Genomic DNA, 23,380 nt, shown 5'->3' on the forward strand with positions numbered 1-23,380 from the left:
TGCAAAACATTATGAGGTTCCACATAGCACGAGTAGCAAAAAAAAAAAAAAATTGAATATCTGTTTAAAAATGCTGCAATTGTACGAATACAAATTCCTTATAATTAATATGAGAACCAAAATAAACAAAAAATATTATTATTATGTATATATTACTTAGAACTGTTTATAAAATTTTAGAATCCGCAACTGAAATTGCGTATTTCAATGAGTCTGTGTTTGATTTCGTTTGAATTACAAAAGGCAAGAAGAAACATCGTGAAACACAATTCAAAAGTTCTAAACGATGTGCGTTTGGGCTTCCTATTTCCTGGTAGCTCAAAATGTACAATCTCAAATACAGAACAAATTAATTAGCATGTTTCAAGATTGTATGCTGTAAGCGCTAAACAAACTCTCAGATACACTTGACCATAAATAGATAACAATAAAATTTCGACTTTAATAAATCGTTTCATTATCAAATTGTTTGGCATTCTGACTATTTGAGCGAACGCCTGCCTAACTGCTTAGAACTAGCTAGCTTAGAACTAGCGTTTTTTATTGTTTTCATTAAACCGTTTGTTTGATTCATCACCAATATAATTATAGATACATATATTAGTTAAACTATTAGATAAAATTATACGCAGTTTGAATACAATAGAAAAAAAACAAAACAAAACAAAAAATTAATTAAAGTCGCAATCGCAGCTTATTAAATAATAAATTTATTAATTATAAAATTATTCTGTGTATTCACGTGTTGCGATTGTCAGTTAGTCTGTCACTCTGTCAGTTTGTCATTTAGTCAGTCTGTCCAGTTTGCCAGTACTGATGCTTACAAATTAGTTGGTGTCTAATGCAATGGAGGAATGCGCGTGAGCATACATTGGCGACCCCTAGGCGTATACGCAACATTTTAATAATGCTAATTGAAATTAATTTTCCAACACTCTATGCTTTGTTACCGCAAGTATCTAATTGAATTGAAATTTTATATAAATTTACACCTTGAATATTGTTTGTATTCAATGTTTATTGTATTTATATTGCATATAATTTACAATAACAGTTTTTACATGAGTACACCACCAAAAATGAAGACTTGAAGAGTTGAAGAGAAGCGAAACCCGACGCCAATTTCATACCAACAAATCCAGCAATCAGCAATCAGCCGCCAACGTAGTACATAAAATGTTTAAATTCACGAAAAAGTACAGTTCATGGCTATGAGCCGAGTTCAAAGTCCAGTATCTTGTGCCACGCAGCAGCAGTAACTTAAGCCAAAACGGTGACTCGACATTTCATCTTTAGGTTTTTTTACAATACTTAACTATGTATGCGCTACCAAACTCTATAAGAAAATGAGAAATATCTGTTGACTCCATTTGTTGTATTTTTTGGTGTGTATTGGGTTTAGAGTGATATTACCAGTTTTGTTGTTATTTCGGTTGTCATCGTGCCATTGTGATAATTTGTGCACAAATCATTTCCTATTCTATAGATCGGAACTTGAAACACTATACTCTCACATACTATATATTGTATACTAACTACAAGATATCGACTCGGATTCGGTTTACGCATCTTCTGAGTATTTCAGTTTTTTTTTGTTGTTGTGAGGAAGGTCTGAGCGTCTCCATGAAGCCGTGCTTAAACGCATTAAATTGATATTTTCATGCTAGTATGAACTCATTAATAATCATCTCGAAAAATCCAAACGATTTTGTTTATCTCATTTTTTATTTCTTAATTATTTTTAGTAATTTTCATACAAGTTTCTTTAGTGTTTTTATGAATAACTTTTATTTTTTATTTAGTTTTGTGTATATTCCAATTGTATCGCACTTTACGGCTATCTTCATACCTTCTTTATGCTCACCGGTGAACACGTCTTAATTAAAACTTGAGTGTCAATAAAAAACTTGTAAAATGGATTTGAATTTGGACTTTGTTTTAAGTACAACAACAGTTACTTTTGGAATTGAAAAAAATTATAAATCGTAGACGGGTCAATTACGTCAATTTGGAAAATAACGTAAAAATTTGGACTACAACGAATACTAATTTTTATAATTTTTAATTAGTTTAAACCTCTAACTGGAAATATTATTGAGGTTATATGATTCGGCAAGTATTTATTTACAAGAAGGGAAAATGATTTTATTTATTCAAAGGAAAATGAAAAAAAAAAAACCAAATAAATTAGAATGTCGAAAAGAAATATAATTTTTGAGAACTCAAATTAGCAGGAGTAGCCATATATACATCCAAAAACTACTGTTCTATATTTGGTATTAAATGTCACTTACCAATCGAGTTGAAGTTTCAATATTAGAAGGAAAATAAACTGCACAGATTTTCCAAAAGACTGTGGAACAACATTCAAAATAGAATTAGGAATTTTTTAACAAATATTTGTTATGAGAGAAGTATTGTTACCAATATAAACATGTATATGATTGCTTAGCTTATGTGGCCATAACAATCTATTACCGGATTTTGGCCTGGCGCAGCAGAACTCTCCAGGCATCTCTGATGCATGTGTGTCTTCTTCAGTTTCATCAATTTGATCACTCCAATGAAGGATCGGTCTAATTCTATGCTTTCTTCCTCCAACTACTGCTCCAAATAATTTTTTCGCTGGAGCATCTTCAGCCGTCGCCAACTCGTAGTGGACCAAAGATCTTACGAAGAACTCTTCTCATGCTTCTGTGTCATACAGAAGCACAGGAAGGATAAGAGACCTATTGAGCGTAAGTTTTGTTTGTCAAGAGAGAGCTCTATACTCCAGTTGCCTACTGAGCCTATAGTAGTACCTATTAGCAATAGTGATTCTTCGTCTGATCCCTAGACTGACATCGTTGTTGACATGATATCCCTTATCATGTGATCTTTTCAATTCATGGAAGTAGTTATGCGGTGGGTTGGTATTCATTGTAATGGAAAAATATTCTAAACATATATACCTATATATAGTATGTATCTTTATATTAATATTATACTATATATTCACATATATTCATATATTAAGCGTTTACACTTACATACTACCTGCCTCTGTACAGATATCTATGAATCTGAATCTGGCTATGAACTAACTTTAAAGTTGATTAGTAACATCAACTTAAAAGGGGTAAATAGTTCTGAAAATTTAAGAAAATATTACAGCATTTATTTGTAAGCTATTATCAGCTTTTTATATATTTCAAGGAGTTAAAGGACTTATACCTATTGTCTTTTTAAGAGCTCGTCTGAGTGCTGTGTATCTTTACACAAATTATTCCTTAAAGGTAAGTTTAGTGAGTAAAAGTCTTACACGGTTACATAATTTGAATAGATTAAGAATTAAATAGATACAAGTATTCATAGATGATTACAATGAATTTTTTTATCTAAATCTTTCGATATGTACACATATATACTGCCTGAAGTCCTTGGTGTTTTTTGTGTTAGAAAAACAGAAATACTGAAGAAATACATAATAATAATGCGTTATAATAGGGCTGTTTGTGTGCAAATCTCTGACATGATCATAAAGTGAGATAATATGTTAAGTATTTAAGAGTCCTTTCATTAGGTGTACCATTTAATATGATTTGGACAAGGTAGAAAAATAGCAAAGACTCTATAGTTTTCTTTTAATATCTGTAAAAAACATTGGTTGAATTACGTATTGAGAAAAGTAAAACAGAGTAAGTACTATGAGATCTTAAAATTTTTTACCTCCAGGGTAGTGGAAAGTAAGAATATAGAAAATTTGGATTGAAGAAATATTTAATAAGATTTCCGACTAAATTTTGTCCGATTATACGTTGAGCTCAAAAAATTGTGTTGGTTCTGTTTTTTACTTTAAATTAATAGTTATTATGAGAAATGTTTTAATTTTTTTTATAATTTAGATAGATAAGTATGTTAAGTATTAATTAAAGCAAAAAAAAATCATATTTTTAGGATTTTTTTTAAAGTTTAGAGCACATTTATATCGAACAAATGCTTGTCCGATTATGCGATGGAGTCACTGTATATAAACTATATATATTTATTTATTTGTATATAACTTTTACATTTTAAATTTATAAAATTTCTGAGAGATTAAAAAAATTATTTTAAATTATACATTTTGTATATATTTACACGATAAGTAAATATATGTATTGTATTTAAAGTATTACTGAGTTTACTCGTAGGATATGCACCTGGTAATTCCCACAATCAGCAAATTTAATTTTTGTTTTTGGTAAAGAATTGTTCTACGGTATTCGGTAAAGAGTTGGATGTTCTTTAAATATTAAAAAATTATTATTAAAAAATTATTATTAAAGAATATAAATAATAGGTTTAATAACAATGAATTAAATATTAATTACAATGTAATAAGTGATTTTAAATGACTTTTAAATTAAGCTGAACTAAGGTTATACTTAACAAATTAAATATAAATTAAAAATAGATTCTATATAGTCGAAATAATTCATTTTGTATTATTTATAAAAACATTGATCGATAAGGATTAACAAAAATTAATCATGTTAATCGCCAGATTGTCTACTTAGTTTGTTTCCTCTTTTTTTTTCTGTTTTTGCAAAACGACGTAAGAATAACAAAAATATTTCATTAATAATTTTTTGCAATAATTCCAAATAATTTCTGCGGCAATCTTTACGATTCTTTGTTTTGTTATGAGATATGCATATAATTATATTTATAATTTTTTTTAACTTTGAAAAATTAATTAGTACTTCAGTAATCTTAAGTTAAGATTATCATCGATGCAAAAAATCCAAAATAATATCAGCTCACCTCATAAATTTTTTATAAGTACCTGAAACTGATTTGGTTAGATTCTCTGTCAAGATAATTTATTGTTTGGATTTTCGAATATTCGGTTTTGGGATATTTTTACTGGTTATTCTTATCTAAAAACGAATGATTTTTTATATCGGACGTAATTTTTGTTATTGTTAAATATTTCAAATCGTTTAGATAACTCAAAAGTGTACGCATATATATTGCACTGGATAGATAGTTAGTTTATATTTATTTAAAATATTTTGTTTAGATATTATCATTGAAATAACCAAGAAAAAGGATTTTGTCCAATGTCATGAATAATTTCTAATAGTTTAAAAATAAAAGGATTAATAACTTAATATTAATATATTGCACAATGCTAAGGTATCCTTCTTCACCAGAACAGAGTTGAGTTTGCTGGTGGGATGTAATTCTAATTCTTTATTATAGTCAATTTTCTCTACAAGAATTTTTATAATTCCATAAGAAATGTCGAGTATATAGCGACTTATTATCACTGTACGTAATTATTTTAATACAAATTTGTGTTATGAGATTATAATGATCTTTTAATATATATAAGGATACTGACCTTCTATTCCAAACAAGCAAATAGTTAGGGAAGGAGCACGAACGGCTAAAAATAATTATGAAGAGTATGAAGATATAATTGAGACATATGAAGACATAAGCTGATCTAAATAATCATTTATTTTAATTTTAAAAAATATGTATTCATTATGAATATCGAACATAGGAGGAAGTAGCTCAAGTATTTTTCAGATAAAACATATTTTCAGAATAACTACTTCTTCCTCATAATATCGCCAAATTTGTGCTAAGTATGTTTGCATCGATCTAATAACCGCCTAAAATAATTTCGATTTTATTTTGATAGAAGTTTGTTCCACATTAAAACATGTCTTACCAGGTAATTCTCATTATGGGTGTTAAAGTCAATCCAAAATATTCATATCCAGGTATAATTTATATACCTTTTCTTTTGAATATAAAATGCTTAGGCTTATTCTTCTTTGATTTTTCAAGAAATCATGATCATCGACTTATATAAATTGCCTTCCATATTCATAAGATTCTAAGCGAAAGGTTATTTTCTGTACGTATTTAGCGTTATTCGCAAGTACAATGTCATCTGCACAAAAAAGGTAGTAATCCTTTTGGCATTAATGTTGAGATATTTGCTGCTGAAAACGAAGAAAAAACGATTGAATTATCAAATTATAGAAACTGCAAAGAAATGTTTGAATCTGTCTCTCTTGAGATGTTTTGGTTTTTTGAGGAGTTTTGCAATATCTGAAACTCTTCTCCACGTCCTTTTTATATGAACAAGAATTTTCTGCTTTACTTGTTATTAAGAAAAAGTCTCGACATCGATTAAGTGCAAGTACTGCAATGCGTGTAAATTTCGACTTAAGTCGTGAAGCGGATAAATAAAAAAAGTCCCCTAGAAAATATAAATGTTAAAATAACACAAACATCAGATCCAGGATTTCACAGCTTGTAAAGGCAATTCAAGCTCAAAGATCACATTGACAATTTTTCACAACTAATTTTTTTTTATTTCTGTTATATTATTATTATATGTTATATACGAAGATGTTGTTTATTTAAACGAATGTGTTGAAATTTCTTATAAAGCCTATTAAAATAATCATACAGTTTATTATTTTTAAACTTTGTGTTCCCTACTAATAACAAAAATATCACAGTTTTTCTTGTTCAAAAATAGGTTAGGAACCATCGGTCTAAATACGTATGGAGATCAAAAACTAATTATCAGCTTAAACCCTTGATGCCCTTGTATTTGTAAATATAATTGCTAAAAAATTTACTGTTTCCAAATTATTGTTTTTATTGTATGAAAACTTTTACTCCAATATTTAATACCCATCATTATTATTGTTATTAATATTTATTACTATACTCAATACCCTATTACAGCTAATGTACTACACATGTATGACCTACAATTTTGTTCACGATTTTTTCTAATTTTAATATTTTTAATTAATAAAGTTATAAATCTTTTTACTGTTTAAGCCTCTTAAACTGCATACAAGGAAGTTTATCTATGCTTTATCAATTTAAACAATTTCCGGTTTTTAAACTTCTTTTTAAATCTTTTTTAATAATATTATAAAAGTATTGTGAATCAAGTATTTGCTTGTATTTTGAAAGTGTGTCAAAAGCTTGTTTTAAAAATTGACAAGAAGATGCGAAATCAAATAACAAAAATTTCGACTTAAGTCATAAATCGGATAAATAAAAAAAAGTCCCCTAGAAAATATAAATTTTAAAATAATGATGATATTCTACTATTGCATCTATCAAAAGTATAAATTTTTTATTAGAATCATAAATTGTTATACCCTAATTACTTATACGAGTATAGTATAGAAAGTAATTAAATTGATCGTGATGTCTATCACGTGATGTAGTAAATATCAGAGATGTAATACTTAATATACTAAACATATTATAAATATTTAATATTCTCAAAATAAATAATTATTAATAAGGAATACTGAATTAGTATCTAACGTCATAGATATTTTAATTTGGTTTTCAGTAAAGTCAGTGCCTTGGACTACATTATCATTTAAATATTTAAGACTTAGATTATACACTAGAAAAATATTAAATAAGTAATCGCACTGCTGATATATTTTACTTGTTAGTGCAATGGACATATATGCAATGGATATTACTTAGTTCAGCATTGACAACATGTGTGAGTGAAGCTAAGGGATTTGATCTATATGGGCAATATTAGAAGGGGATAGTCATGATCACAATAAATGTAAAATAATTTCGTTTTTATTATAAATTGATATGTGGCAAACCATGATAAACAGATCTTATCCAAGTAGGTTTTATAAATCATTTATGAATGCATAAAGGTTCTGCAAAAACGAGTTACCAGATGCTACACCATGAGGTTGTGCGTCTGATTTTTTATCTCAGTAGCGTTATGAATAACAAAATGTGTCACAATTGAAATAAAGAATATCCAAGTTCGATGTTTGTACTCTGGCCACGCAATATTTGGTATATTTAATGCAGTATTGGCATTAATAGACCATACTTATTTAAAAACAACTAAAATCGGAATATCATTGTCAATGGTTTTTATGATTGGGACAAAGTTTCATTTTGATTTTGATTGTGCCACTATGCATCTTATATTATTAAAGATATTAACGATTTATTAAAGTAAGTCATGGAGAGGCTTTCCAGGTTGTGTAATTTAACGTTGGTTGGTAAAGCATTTTTGTTGAAATATTAACAAAGGTATCTTTATTTAAAGCAAAGGTTTTACCGTTTTTGACAATTTTTAAAGACCGGTATAAATAATAATCAGAAGATTCAAGATCTGGAGAATATGGTGAGTATGGCTTCATATCCTATTCAAGCTATAAAAACTTTTGACGAGTTAACAAATCGTCTTGTATGGGATTTCATATAGACTTGGTGAAACACTTCACCTTTTCTATTTATAACTTTTTATATTTTCTATTTCAGTGTATTTTTTAATTAATTCAACTGATGATGCTGGACTTCAGAATTGTTCGTTGTGTTGTATGTTTAAAACGATTCCTTTAAAGCCCTACTAAACAATTAACAACACCTTTATTTTAATGAATATCGGCTTTCGAAGTGTTCTTCGAATCTGTTAATCTTTTTAACTCCATGATTTATTACGTTTAAAATTTTTATATATAACGCATTTCTCGTCTCCAGTAGATATTCGTTTCAAAAATGGAATATTTAAACTTTTAAAAACTCTCAAAAACTCTTAAAAAAGCACCCTACATATTATAATATATATGTTTATAGTTAGTGTTTAAATTAATAAAAACATATTATTAAATTAATAACCATATACAAAAAATTGGAATAATCAGTAGAGAATATTCTCTTTTTAATAATATTTATAAATTTTTTTGTTTTTCACTCATGCATAGAGAGTACCTAATGATGTCTTAATGCAATCTATGTGTGTGAAGAGTGTGCGGGTAGCTAGATTTAATCGAATGATCATTTTTCTTCTAAATTTTAATGACTTTTTGTGAGTTTAAGACTTTATGCACCATCAAAACCGCATTTATTCTGCAATTAATGCTGCTGTTGAAGACCTTCATGTCTGCACCTATACACATCCCTTCAACTCTTAACCTTTACATAGTTACAATACCACATCTAATGAGAGTAGTGATTTGCAAAATTGCAAATTAAATTTTAATCATTTGTAAACACTTAAGACCAATGCGCCAATGCGCCCATGTGCTTTAAGCAAGCGTTTAAACCTTGTCAGTTGAGATTAAAGTGTAACTCAGAAATCAATTTCAAGAATGTTCGTGCAGATACAATGGAAGCCAATTAAATGTATCTAATTAAAATGTATGCATGCGAATCGATTTGGTTGTGGGTATGCTTATATGTATCTGTACGAAATCGAACAATTAAATAGAAGTGGTAAAATCAACTTCACATTAAAGTGGCGAACTTTCTTTTTAGTGACGAATCGCGTTTAGTGTTCAGTAACTTGAAATTATATATAAAAAGAAAGCAATTACAATAATTATTTGATTCGTATGAGTTATTGCGTTTATCAAGGGAAAGGCAACTTGTCTGTACGTCATAATCAACGTAACCTAATAGAATACGAGTATTTTATAATACATATACGAACTCACTAATTTCAATAATGTAATTTTTGTTGACAATCATCAAATATCACTGCGCTAATATGTTTACGTTTTCATTCCAGTTGCATCTTCAGTTACTCTACAGTAAATATCTGTTTACAGCAAAAGCTACTTTTTGTGATATAAAGAATTTAATTGAGCATTTAGATAAATGTTTGCGAAGCAATTCAATATCAATTATGCACTTACCACTCACTCAGACATAATATCTAATTTTTTAAATTGAATAAAATGAAATAATCTAAACATTAGTCGCAATATGAAATGATTAGCATGACCTACTCAGCGTGCTCTTCGATTAATAGAGTTTGTATATACGTTTTAGTATTATAATAGTGTTTATTTATTTATTTTGAAATAATTTTGTGGAAACTGATTGTACAATAAAAAGTATTTAATAGAATTAATGGAAACTGATTATACATAATAAAGTATTTAATATACTTCATAGTTGAAATTTGTTTCGTAAAGTCAAAATAATGACTATAGCCTTCTAAAAACAAAGAAAAATTATAGATCTACCCTCAATACATAAAGTATCTATAATTACATAAAAGATATTGTCTTTGAGAAACAATAATGTTTTTATAATTTTCATATATATTGGGAAGGTGATATAATAAAATAAAACATATGTATCGTATATATCATCACTACAAAAATTCTATGAAGGATTGGGTCAAGCGATGGACTCTTGGATTGATTGCTAATTGCTCTTTATACTAGATAATTAAAGCTGTCCAAGTAAATACTAATGAAATGTTTAATTTTAAAAAAATTATAACTTACAAAACAGTAACATTTATTACTTCAATTTGAAGAAGAGTTGAGCGTATTCGTAGTAAAATGAAAGTAAGCGAAGAAATTAGTACTGGTCTTGCCAAAGTATATATACACTTATACCCTCTATCCTCTAACAAGTCTTTTTTATATTATCTCCAACAATTAATAAATTATTATGTGAGAAGTATAGAAAGCAATAATTTTTCAATATTATTTTTTTTTTAATTTTTATACTCGATATTTAACGATACTCCTTCTTTAATTAAGTATATTTTTCGTCTCTTAACATATCCTAAATAGCAACCTAAAATAGTTAATAGACCTGAGATGAAGAATAATGTGAAGGGTTAATGAATTCGAGACGTATTTAGTGAATTTAGTTTACTCTAAATTGGATTGCTTCTCGATAACTTCAATACTTAACTTTTCCAGCAATTTTGATAGTATGTTAATTTAAAGCACCTTTATCATCCGCGAAGGACGGTAGCCGTGATAATGAAGACTAACAGCATAGCTTTTATTTATAGTTTAAAACACATTTATTAGTAAATTTGTTGTTGATCTCTATACCGGTGGACAGTAAATGGATATGTACAATTTGACAGAGCCATAACTTATTTTCCAAATCACCTTGTTAGATCTCCTATACTTTCTTCAAGAAGATCTGTTCTTAAAGAGCATTTTCTATTTTTAGATGATACTAAGTTTTTTGTACTGATAAACCAATATGCCAACAAACCAAAATTGATTCTAAAAGCCCAACATAATCTATCTCACTTTACCCACTATTTCTGTTATTCCTTAGTTTTGAGAACGTAGTGATAGATACATGTTTTATTAACAATCTATGCATAAAAATCGTTTTAACTATACTTACAGATTATAACAAATTTTTGAGCGATTCTTGATTAAAAGTTTCGATCCAAGGTAAGCAAAAACGACAACTCGTATGTGTGGAACCTTCTTCATATGAGTGTATAGATCATCATGTAATAATTTCCAAAAGCAAATTGTTCACAACTTGAGCAATTCGCTTTTCATTTCTTATGAATATGAATCTGTAGCTTTAAATTATACATTAGCAGTTTAATCTAAATATGAATTAATTGACTCTATTTTTAAAAGATGCGTTTTAATAATTATAAAAAATACTTAACTATAAACCTTGACTAGAAATTCAAGGTATCCTTCACAAAATCTTTTATTTAGCCTATCAGTCATATGAGTAAATGGACATATTTATTCAGACATAATATATAATTTCCATACTGCGAGTGGTTGTATGAAGAGTATTACAAAATACTGGTTTTACACGTCTCTACTTAGTTTACTTCGTTTGCAGAGAGCTGGGCCCTGTTGCACCAACACTTTTCACTTTTCACTTTGCAAATTTTTATGAGTTTTTGAGCATTTTTCTCTCATTGAGAACATAAAGCATTAATTTGAGAATTGAGTTATGCAAAGTTTTGAAAACACTCAAAAAATGCAAAGCGTTGCACCAAAGTACTTTTCAATGAAAAGTAAAGTATGAAAAGAAAAGTGAAATATTTGACAAAAAACTGCTTTCTTTGCAGTTTCTGTTGCACCAACACTTTTTACTTTGCGCTTTGCAAAAGTAAACTGCAAAACTTTTCAAAAAAACTGCAAATGATTAATTCACTTTGCAAATTTTGCAAAGTGATTTCTTTCAATGCGTAAAAGGAAAAAAAATCATTAATAAATAAATAAAAATAGTTTTAAAAAAATAGAAATAAAAAATTAGTTTAAGCAAATATTATTGCTGTTTTTGAAATAAATTTAGTTGCAATAATTAAAGGGATATATTGCCGGACAATACTTTGAAATTGTGAATTAAAGAGTTAGGTTTCTAAAAAAACTTTATAATACATTTAATATAAATATTTTATGTGAATTATTGTTTAAGCATGAACACTTATTTATTATAATGAACAGTTTATTATTATTATAAGTCTGTTATCGTTCAAATTCTCCGAATTATGAACTAAGAAAAAACTCCTATAATATCCTATAATAGCTAACATTGTAACATTTTTAAATATCTAATTATCCGTATCTAATTATGATAATAAAAATGTATTTCTAAAGACAATAGAAGAAAAAATCACAAGTGTCTGGACTTGCGTCGTTTTTTGAACCTTGTTTGAAATGTAATTAAAAATAATATAGTTCACTAAAATTAGTGATAACAGACAACATATTATTTTAACGTTGATAGTAACTTATTATATTTGTTAACTTTGTTTTTCAATATAATTGTTGTTAAAACAACTCATACTCATACTCCTTACATATAAATTCTTTTTCTATAACTTTTCAAACAGCAAAATAAATTAAAAGCATAAAAATGCTTTTAATGGATATACACAATATATATGGATATACACAACTTCTTTATCTACGATTCAATGTCAATAAATGAAATCATATACAAAAATTTTGTGTTTTGTATTAATATATAACATATAATTGTACTAAAATTATACAAATATTACAAATTGTAATAATACAAATTATTAAAATAAAATATTATTTTAAAAACTTTTATTTTGAACAAAAATTAAACTCATAAGTACATACTATGCATAAATCATGTACTCATAGCATCAAAATATCAAACAAACAAAAAACAAGTATACATACAGAATCGAAATGCTTTCAAAAACCAATACAAAATGAAAGTGATCTAATTTTTTGGTGCAACGCTTTGCTTTGCATTTTAAGCAAAGACTTTGCAGTCAAATTTTTATTTGCAAAGTGCAAAGTAAATTATGTTAAGTCTTTGGTGCAACGCTTTTCACTTTTACTTTGCAAAAAAAAATCACTCATAAATTTTGCAAAGTGAAAAGTGAAAAGTGTTGGTGCAACAGGGCCCTGGACCATGTTATAATAATTGTGCCGTTTTTTACTATATGCTACCATAATGAGAGATTCTACTGTATCCAATGGTTGCTTTAAATCAATTCTTCCTTTATATAATATGATTACAGACAAAAATAAATATATACACGTTCTTTTAATAAGAAGATTTCTATAATATTTTGGTGTATTCTAACTATCTATCACGTACACACTTGTAATTCTTGTTTTTTAAAATTGAGTATTTGAGTGATGATATTCTTAACATCTATTTTTTACAATGATTTATAGTATAATTATAAATATTAATAGATAGGATTTTTAGAGAATTTATTAAGAAACGCAAAAGTAATAAAATAAAGTTTTGTACCTAAGGTCTACAGTTATAAGGTATTAGGTTGTATATAACCGTAACGTTATGTATAGACACCTAATGGTTAAACTTTTAGCAGTGATATATTGTAGACTTAAAGAGTTGTAGAGAAGTAGAGTTATTTTCTACTGTCTCTTAATGTGACATCAGTTTCTTTTGGCATATATACAAAAAATATGGTTCTCAGTTTTAAGTAATGTTTTTAATTATATGAATAATATATAGCATATGTTATATTACAAATGTCTAATATAAGCAAATATATTTATGGGTTTTTTTGTACAATAATATAAAATTGTGCTACTGTGACTTGCATTGCCAAATACTTTTGACTTATGGAAATTGTTTTTGTTTTGTTTACTGGAGCATCAATGTAACCAATTTTTGAGCGTGTTAGAGCGATTTATCTTTATTCGGTTATTAATTTTTGAATATGCAACACCATCTTAACAATTAAAATTACTTTAAAAAAAATTTAAAAGCAAAATAAATGTATACACAAAAAATTAAGTCAATTTTGGCTTTGCCGAAATTAAATACTCTTCACACAAAGCTATCGAGAATAATTTATATTTGGAAATGCACTCATTCCGACAGAAAGACATATACCTATTGTTAGATCAGTTCAAGTAGTTACTTTGATTAGTATGAACTACAAGGCTCAGACCATAGATTTAATAATTTAGTAAGTTAATGCAAAACGCACATAAATGTAGTAGTCTAATCCAATACGTGTGGCAACCTGTCAATCGGTTATTAATAGACTCACGAATAAGCAAGATTCGTCTTAAATACACAACTCCCATGGCTAAATAAATTGCCAAAGTTACCTATCTGCATATTCTAATAAAACAATAATCTGATTATATACAAGTTTTTCCTTCTACTCCCTACCCGACTTACAGTATTATCTTATTTGTAAATAGTGTTATGAACTTATTTCTATTATAACTGTATATCTAAACTATTATTAACGATTTCACATGTAAACAAAATAGAATAAAGTTTTTAATGTTATTAAATGTATTTATTATTAGTAGAGTAATTTTACAATTACATATTTTCACAACGATATTTGTATCAAATTCTGAATATATAGCAATGTATAGAAATTAGAATTCTCAACTACTTTAGAATTTAGAAATACAAATTAAAATTCTCAATCACTTTACAATTATGATTTAATATGAAAGAATTAAGTCTGTACATAAATTACAATATTTTGAAATAATTTTAATGCAACTTGTAACTAAAATAAAAAGTAATAAAATGCTCTATTTCCAAATGATTTAAATTGATGGTTTATAAAATGGTGTTACTTTATAAATTTTTTATGATATTCATTTGTTATATAGATCGTGTTTAATTGAAAGGTACTCCTACAAATACATGTCCTTAAGGTTTTGTGCGGACATGACACATATAGCAACTTGTGTTAAGTTATGTTCGATTTTAATTTCTTGGGTATGCCATTCAAGTTACATATAAATATGTTGTATAGGTGTTATATAGTCATATACTATATATGAGTTCTTAAAATAAGCATTAGTCATATACTATATATGAGTTCTTAATATAAGCATAAGGTCAATTAATTTAGGTTACTTATCAGTATAAAATGTTGCTATGTTGTTTTGAGTAAGTTAATGAATGTTTATATTCCTGAGCAATTATTTATTAAATAATTATTTTTGCAATGTTTAGGTTTTAGACAGAATAAATAGAAAACCAATAAAATAAAAGAAATAATGAACGAAATTGATTAATCATTTTGTACTTCAATAAATCTATAATTAAAATGTATATATCATATCTTTTTACGTTTAAGATTACTAAGACAAGATTGCTAATGCAGGCCTTTTCGATTATTATATTACACACTAATATTATTTGCAACTAAAGCTTAAGTAAAATTTATATATATTGTCTATATAAATGAATATTATAAGTACAGTAATAAATAATGCCAGCTGTAGTTGGAAAAGGTAATATTTCACTTTTAGAAATATTTCACGTGTGTTATTACAATAAAATATATTCTTACAACCTGTTATTTCTATTGCTGTAGTTGTATTATCTAATATTCTGAAGCCACAACCAGACCCATTACTTTCATATATGCATGTGTGTATTATTCATTTTTTCTGCTCATGAATTCACTGTGCTAACGATAAGGGAAAAATTTTTATTCAAAGAGAAGTATCTGCCATATAATTTTTGTAATAAAAATTTTGTGAGATTAATAGGATATTGCGTTATATAGTAGGTATATATTGTATGAAATTAAGGTGGAAAACTATCGATGAAAAAAACATATATCTAAATTTTCAAATAATGTATTATAACTATAATCCGAAAAAAGAAATATAAATAACAAATTTTAAATAAAATAACATTTATCTTTTTGTTTCATCTATATGTCCAACATTTTCCAGTGAACTGTTAAAAATTGTACTCTTTAGATAGTTTACTTATCAGAAAGTGTCCTTATTATACCTATATAGTCAAACTTCTATAACTCGAAGTATCATTTTGCAAAGAAGAGGTTCGACTTATGGAAATTTCGAGTTAAAGAACTTTTTTCTAATTGTATGTAATTTGCTCTCTAAACCCCGTTGCATACTATTTAGTTCGAATTATTGAAAATTCGAGTTATAGAAGTTCGAGTTATAGAAGTTAACTCTAGTTAATTTTAAAGAATCGGTTAAACTGAAATATGGTAATATATAATGCCAAGCATTACCCAAAATTTTTTATCTACGATACTAACTTACTTTATTATGCTAGGAGATAATTTATCCTATGTATTCATTGACGATATTCTACAGGCTTATTATCACTACATGCGGCGATAAGAAGATAAATTCCTTAAAGTGAAATAAACTTTAGCTGACTTTTGTTCTATTTGCTTCTTTAACCGTGGTTATTAAGACTCTGAACGTAGAATCTATAGATGATCTGATCTAACCGTTTTTTTGTATGCACATCAACCAGTTTTTTAGGATTAATTTCCGTTAAAATAATTTTTGCTTAATTCCCTTTAAGGCGATGATTTTAATACTGAATGTATACCTGGGTACAACACATTTAGAAAAAGTTGTGATTATTATTAATTAAACCTGACAGTTTATTTAACTGGAATGAATGAGACAATTTCTTCAATTGTTTTTCCACTTTCTACGTACTATAGCTTTTGAGATTATATAAATCTTAATCATTTTTAAACCGTTAATATAATAATAAAAGTTTTAATCAAGCGATATATAAATAACTGATTTATTTTGTTCATATAGTAATAGAGAGTTATATTAGGATTATATATATTTTTTTATAAATGTTTTCATACTTTTCTTTAGTAAATATAGTTCCATATATTTTAAAAAATTTTATTAACAACAACTAATAATCATTGATAAAAACAGATAATTATACGTATGTTTATACCAATAAACCAAAGCTATATAGCATAATATGTAAATATTTTATTGTGTATAAATCACAAACATTTATAAATATATTATTAGAAATAATCAGAGATTTCTTATCAGAGAGATTGGGTTAGTAACTGCTTGCGTTGGCCCCCTATGATGATTCAGGCACAGTGGCGGTATCTTGTGGCTTGTATATATTTTTAAATGCACAAAAAATTTAAAATTACAAATTAAATTGTTGCTATACGATTCCAAAATGAAATCATACTTTCGCTTGCTTGTCTTTAGATAAGGATACTTTCGGTTCTTTATTTTTTATTTATTTTAAATTATAAATAACATTTTAAGTGAACGCAGCTGCTGGAACCATTACCAACCAATAAATTTTATTAATATGCAGATAATTTTTTTTTGCTAAATAACGCCAGAATTTTTATATATCAGAATTGGAAATTAGCAAAACAAAAAATGTTTATAGCTAAAATCGATTATATAAGTCAATGGAATTGATAATGCGATTTTCGTTTATTCTCTTGTTTTTTTCTTATATTTTATCAATCTTTTTGTTTTGATTTTGTTTTGGCAAATTTGTTTTGTTTAAAGGTCTAACCGATTTTTTGGACTTCGGCCCAATACTAATTTAGATATCTAAGCAGTTAAAAAGCAAAACCAAACACCATCAACTAACTGTCGGTACGTGGGTAATAACTTTTATAGCCGCAAAATGGCACAAATTATAAACTTTGAATCGTTCATGAACTGAACTTGAAATGCGATTGCCGAGCCAAGTACTTGAAAAAGGTTTAATTGCACTACTTCAAGGTTTAATAGCTAAAATATGTCAACGATTTACTTTGAGAACAATTTCTTAAGAAAATACCAAACTACTAGCAATCATAATATTCTTTTATAACGAAGACATTCCGTAAAATAAATAAAATATTCTGCTATTTTTGTATTTTTTAATAATACTCCGATTTTGGCACACGTACTTTTACAGGCTATATAGAACTTAAGATAAAAGAAAACAAAACAATTTCAGGGCCAAAAGATTTGAGAAAATAAGTTTTCTATTTAATATTTGCTGCATTGATAGTTAAATAGAACTATCCAATTCAAAAAACGGTATATTACCAGGCCCACATTACCTTATCGAATCTTATCTTAACTCGGCGTCTACACTGGCTAGACTTTGGTAAGATTTTTATGCTCAAATGCAAAAACGTTTTATAAATAAATTTTGTCTACGAACAAAATATGTTTTACTGAAGAAATGATGATATATGCGAAAATATTGCTAAAGTCTACCTAGAGTAGACGCTATTTAAAATATTATACGTTTCAGTAGTTATAGATAGAAAACTATAAAAACATTCTTCATATTATATATATAAATTAGATTAAATAAAAGGTGACTCAATTAATGGGAAGAGAGGTATTCATAGTAAGTTGATAGTGTTAAAGTATATAAGATATTCTATTACTATTATAATTATTTGAAAAACGAAGACACAAGAATTTAAGAATGCAAATATAAATTTAAAGATCATTTTTTTTTGGTTTTCACAATAAAAGAAATATAGACCTCACGTCGCAATAGTCATTAAATTACAATTATTCTACAATAAAAACATTAATTAACAAGTGCCGATGTTTTAGCCATCCCTGGACACTTAATAAGAAAAAAAATTATCAAGTATACAACTATTATCAGACACGAGAGAAATTGTATACCATGTGGTTGGGAAATGCCCGGCACTGATGCACAAGCGGAAGAAACACCTAGAAGGGTGTTTCATGGATCATAAAGATTCAAGACTAGGAAAGGTAGGCTCTACACTGTGTTTCATTAAAGAAATCGGACTTGAAGAAACACTCTAACCCGAGTAAGGGGCACAATAGATCTTTTGGTCACAGTACACAAAATCTTCTTTTTTTTTAATAATGTTCAGACACATCTTAATTTCGCAAAATTCTTGATTTCATCCTCGTTTCGGCGAAATTATATTGTTTTTTCCATACAAAATTCAGTTTTAAGATTAGAACGAACGAAGGATGCAACTACGCGAAAGATAAATTATAAGGAAAAGATGAGTTGAGATAACGAAAACGTGACATTTTTTTAAAATAAATGTCAGTGACAGTTGATTTTAATAAAATAGGGAAAATATTTTAAAAGTAGTGCAAATTTTTAAATTTGAATATAGAGAAAAAACTGTAACTATTATTAATTTAAAGTAGAGTGAAAAATAATAATCACATATTTAAAATCTACTGAAGCTAATAAAACTACTGAATACCAGTCTTTTTAGTTATAATAATCAACTTCCTAATTTCCTAATAATATCCCAGGTATAAATGGTATTTGGAGCATGTAATTTTTAACATTCGATTTATATACAAAACACATATGATTGCCTTCATTTGGGGCAGTATGAACACTTTCGAAATTAACTTACTTTCATTTTTACGAAATTAAGGAAATTTGGCTGTTTGAACATAGTATAATAGCAAGAACGTTGTATATATAATCACAACTTTACAGACAAACACCATAAAGCTATTGAATAAATATACTAAGTCCTATTGAGTATAGTAACAATTGGATCCTGAACAAATCTTTTCAAGTAAAGATATAACTCGGTCATAGATAGTTTTCTGCAAGTTATGATGTCACTTTTAAAGTATATTATGTCCATATTCATTATTGTTATTTCAAAACTATAATTACTTGAAGTGAATATAAATAATCACATTCATATTCTAGGTAAGAAATAGTATAGTGGCAATATGACATATATACTAACATTTAACAAAAGAAAATAATATTAATTATATATTAAAAATATTTGAGATAAATTTATGATTATATTCTGATTATAATTTTGATGTTGTAGCTAGCTATGAGATCTAGTTAACCAATTTCAATCACTTAACTAAATGTTTAATGATCATTTCCAAAAAAAAGGAATTGTTTTAAATTATATTATATATCTATTTTTCTATTATATATAATAGAGCTTGATGTATAATAATTAAGCTATAAGAATAAATTAACAAATTTGTTGACATTTCGATAAATATTTAATAGCATTTTTTAAAGATTAGATTCCAATAATCGTTATATTGATAAAAATGAAGTTATTAAATTATTCATAATTACTCAATATTCATAGCAGATACACAAACAAATCGTATGGAAATAGGTTTTATTGTCGAAGAGCTGTTTAAGACAATATCTATACTCGTATGTATTTCATGGGGTCAATAACATTATTTTTTGCTTCAATGGAACAAGTTGTAGTCATTTCTTTTCTATTTATCATTTAACAGTTCTTATTTATAGGCGGTTATTATATTGTATTAAAAAATATGAAGTTAAGGACTTTGCTATTCTCTGATAACTATATAAGGAACAGTTTTAATTTATGTAAAGTAAGGGTGTTGTCAAGTTTTGGATATTTAAAGATTTCTCCTTAAATCGGTGACCAATATGTTTTACCCATCAGACATTTCAAGCCAACTTTTACTCAATTTTTAGTGTGCGATACCGAATCGTTATACTTGCTCTTCAAAGAGGTGACACTTCTCCCATTTCTTTTAATGGTAACCAAATATCACATCAAAGTTCAATAAATATCATGAACTACATTCAAACCGTAGATTTATCAGAGAAATTCACACAAAAAAGAAGCATCGACAATTAAAAACCAGAAGACTCAAGTCTGGGGTTTTATAAATCCCACAGATATTATATTAAGTCATCAGTTGAAAATTATGTGAATGATTCTAAATTCTGAAGAGTTTGCATTCAAATAATTCGCAAAGACACATACTTTTCGATTGTTAAAAATGAATTTATTTAGAAATATTTTTAAACAGGTTCAGTGATAAGATCGACTCAGTGTCTAAACAGATAATAACGTTGAGTGCGTGCTTTCGATTAACAAAATATATAGATTAAAATATACAGAAATTCGATTATAAAATCCTATAATAAAATTTAAAAATGAACGCAGACCACAAGAAATGAAAACGAGCAAAGAACAAATACTACAATTCTTTCACTAAAAATGGTATTGCTTCCTGGTAATATGTTGTTTCAAGTGCTTTGTGAAAAAGTATTAATTAAATTAAAAACTGTAAAAAAGAAAAACCGAAACATTTCGATCGATCGGTCGTTATGTATGTCTCTTTGTCTTCCAGAGGTCTTCGAGGGACATATTGATCTGTTTCCAACTGTGTTATTTTCAAATTGAATCAGCAAACAAAAATTTATGAGTTAGATGTAGTTGTGGTACAACGCATAGTAAACACGACAACATAAAAGCACAAGCAAGATCAAACCCAATATTAAACATCGACCTTAAGAAATATCTCAGTTAATGGTAAATCATCTATAATTTCCTCCACATTTACAACAAAAATCAAAATTCAAGTTTCTTACAAGTCCCGTTATATTTGTACTTCTAGGATATAATTTACGCCTATTAATCACCCACAAAAATTACAAATGAGCGTTTAGAAATCTATTTGTAAATGTTGAAGAATTATTTGGGTTAACTCAATTCTTAATTAAACATAGATGGTGCTCTTGAAATCCTAGTATATATTCATTAGAAATAGCTACGTGAAATCTATCTTGTACTACGACTGTGAAACATGGAAGCAGTACAGATACATAGACTGATAGATGTAAGTGTCTGCGTAGAGTTCTGAAAATAAGGTGGTCAGTTTGAATATCAAATAAACGCCTAAAGTAGAAGTGGACAAGCCATACGCTTAGACAGCCGGGAGATCACATAGCAAGGCCTGGTGCGCTAGTGTACACGTGGAGAAGAACGGTAAAAACTGAGCTAGCTGAAGCACGATACACATGGAACGACATCTACAGAGAAGCATCAAATAGAATCAGATTTAGAAGAATTATTGAGGTCCTATGTCCCACTGGGGAAGGTGGATAATAGCAGCAGTAATAGACATAGCTACAAGTATGTATGAATATTAACATGTTATCTTATGTACTGAATAACTACTGATAGTTTATAAATAAATGAAAATACATATATAAAACTAATATGTAGTAATTAAATTTTTTATAATATTTTTTGCCATTATTAGTTTTAATAAAAACTCATAAGTATAGTGAAGTAGATCTGAAAAAAAAAACCAGTAGTACATGACTTTTAAAAGTTCAGTCTTAAAAGTCATATTATTTTTTTAAATATAGAATAGAGCACACCGGTTAAATTTCTGTAGAATTTAATACTACAGTTTGCTGATATGACACACTTTCAGTAAAAATTTATGTTGTGTAAGTTATATTTTGACCTCAAATGAAATTTAAAAACAAAAAAAAATAACAACAAAATTAAATAAGATATTAATTATATTTTATTTTTAAATAAAATTATATTTAATTTACATTATGAAATATAATTCCATCTCATTAATATATATGTACATCCAATAGATACAAAAATAAAAATAAAAAGTACAACAGTTTCTTTAGCATAGTGACTTAAAATTTGATCTCTTCGTAACTTAATATTTAACCAAAAATTATTATATATTATTATATATATTTATACAAATTGTGGCTTGAAATTAGTATTCCTCACCCGGTAACAAAGCACAAATATTGTTCACATATGGGTGTGGCTTTTAATGGAATTATATTTATTTCATATAACATCCAATAAGCTTAAACTGAGTTCAATTATTGCAAAGAAATTTCATTTCTTTATAATTAATTAATTAATATTATTATTACTATTATTTATATTGTGAGAAAGCTTTATTGTTCTTTAAGTTTCATTCAAAATAGAAAGCAATTACACAATTACGTATTATGTATGTAAATATGTAGTAAAAAATAAACAAATTTCATAATAGAAATAATTAACAATAACAGTTTTTCTTTGATTTTGATAACGCTTTGTCCCTTAATTACAAACACTTGACCAAATTACACTAATTTTTAACATTTTGCTTAGTTATCGATAAGGCTTAATATATTATAAACTAAGATTTAGATTTAGAGAGTTTCTAAATTGCTGATGATACTACTTATAGTGATTCTAGTTGTGGCTTTGATAAATTCCGAAGTCTTTATCTTTTCTCTTGGTCTATTAGAAGTAATTTTAAATCAGTGTTACCACTACGTTCTCAAGAACCACAAGGAATGCTATTTGAAATACAGTTAAATAAGTGTGCGGAGGTTTCTTCAGTAGTGGTATCGGTATCGGTATCGGTATGTTGCACTATTGTACTTTATCGGTTGAGTTGAGCAGTCTAACGGCGCAGATAGAATATTTTTAGAGGTTGTTGTCTCATTGTTGATGTGCGCATTAAAAGCAGTAAAAAGTGTCATTGTCAGTCTTTTTCTCAAATCAGTTAAGTGTATATGG

This window comes from Teleopsis dalmanni, chromosome 2 (genome assembly GCF_002237135.1).
Source record: "Teleopsis dalmanni isolate 2A chromosome 2, ASM223713v2, whole genome shotgun sequence".
Taxonomy (NCBI): Eukaryota; Metazoa; Arthropoda; class Insecta; order Diptera; family Diopsidae; genus Teleopsis; species Teleopsis dalmanni.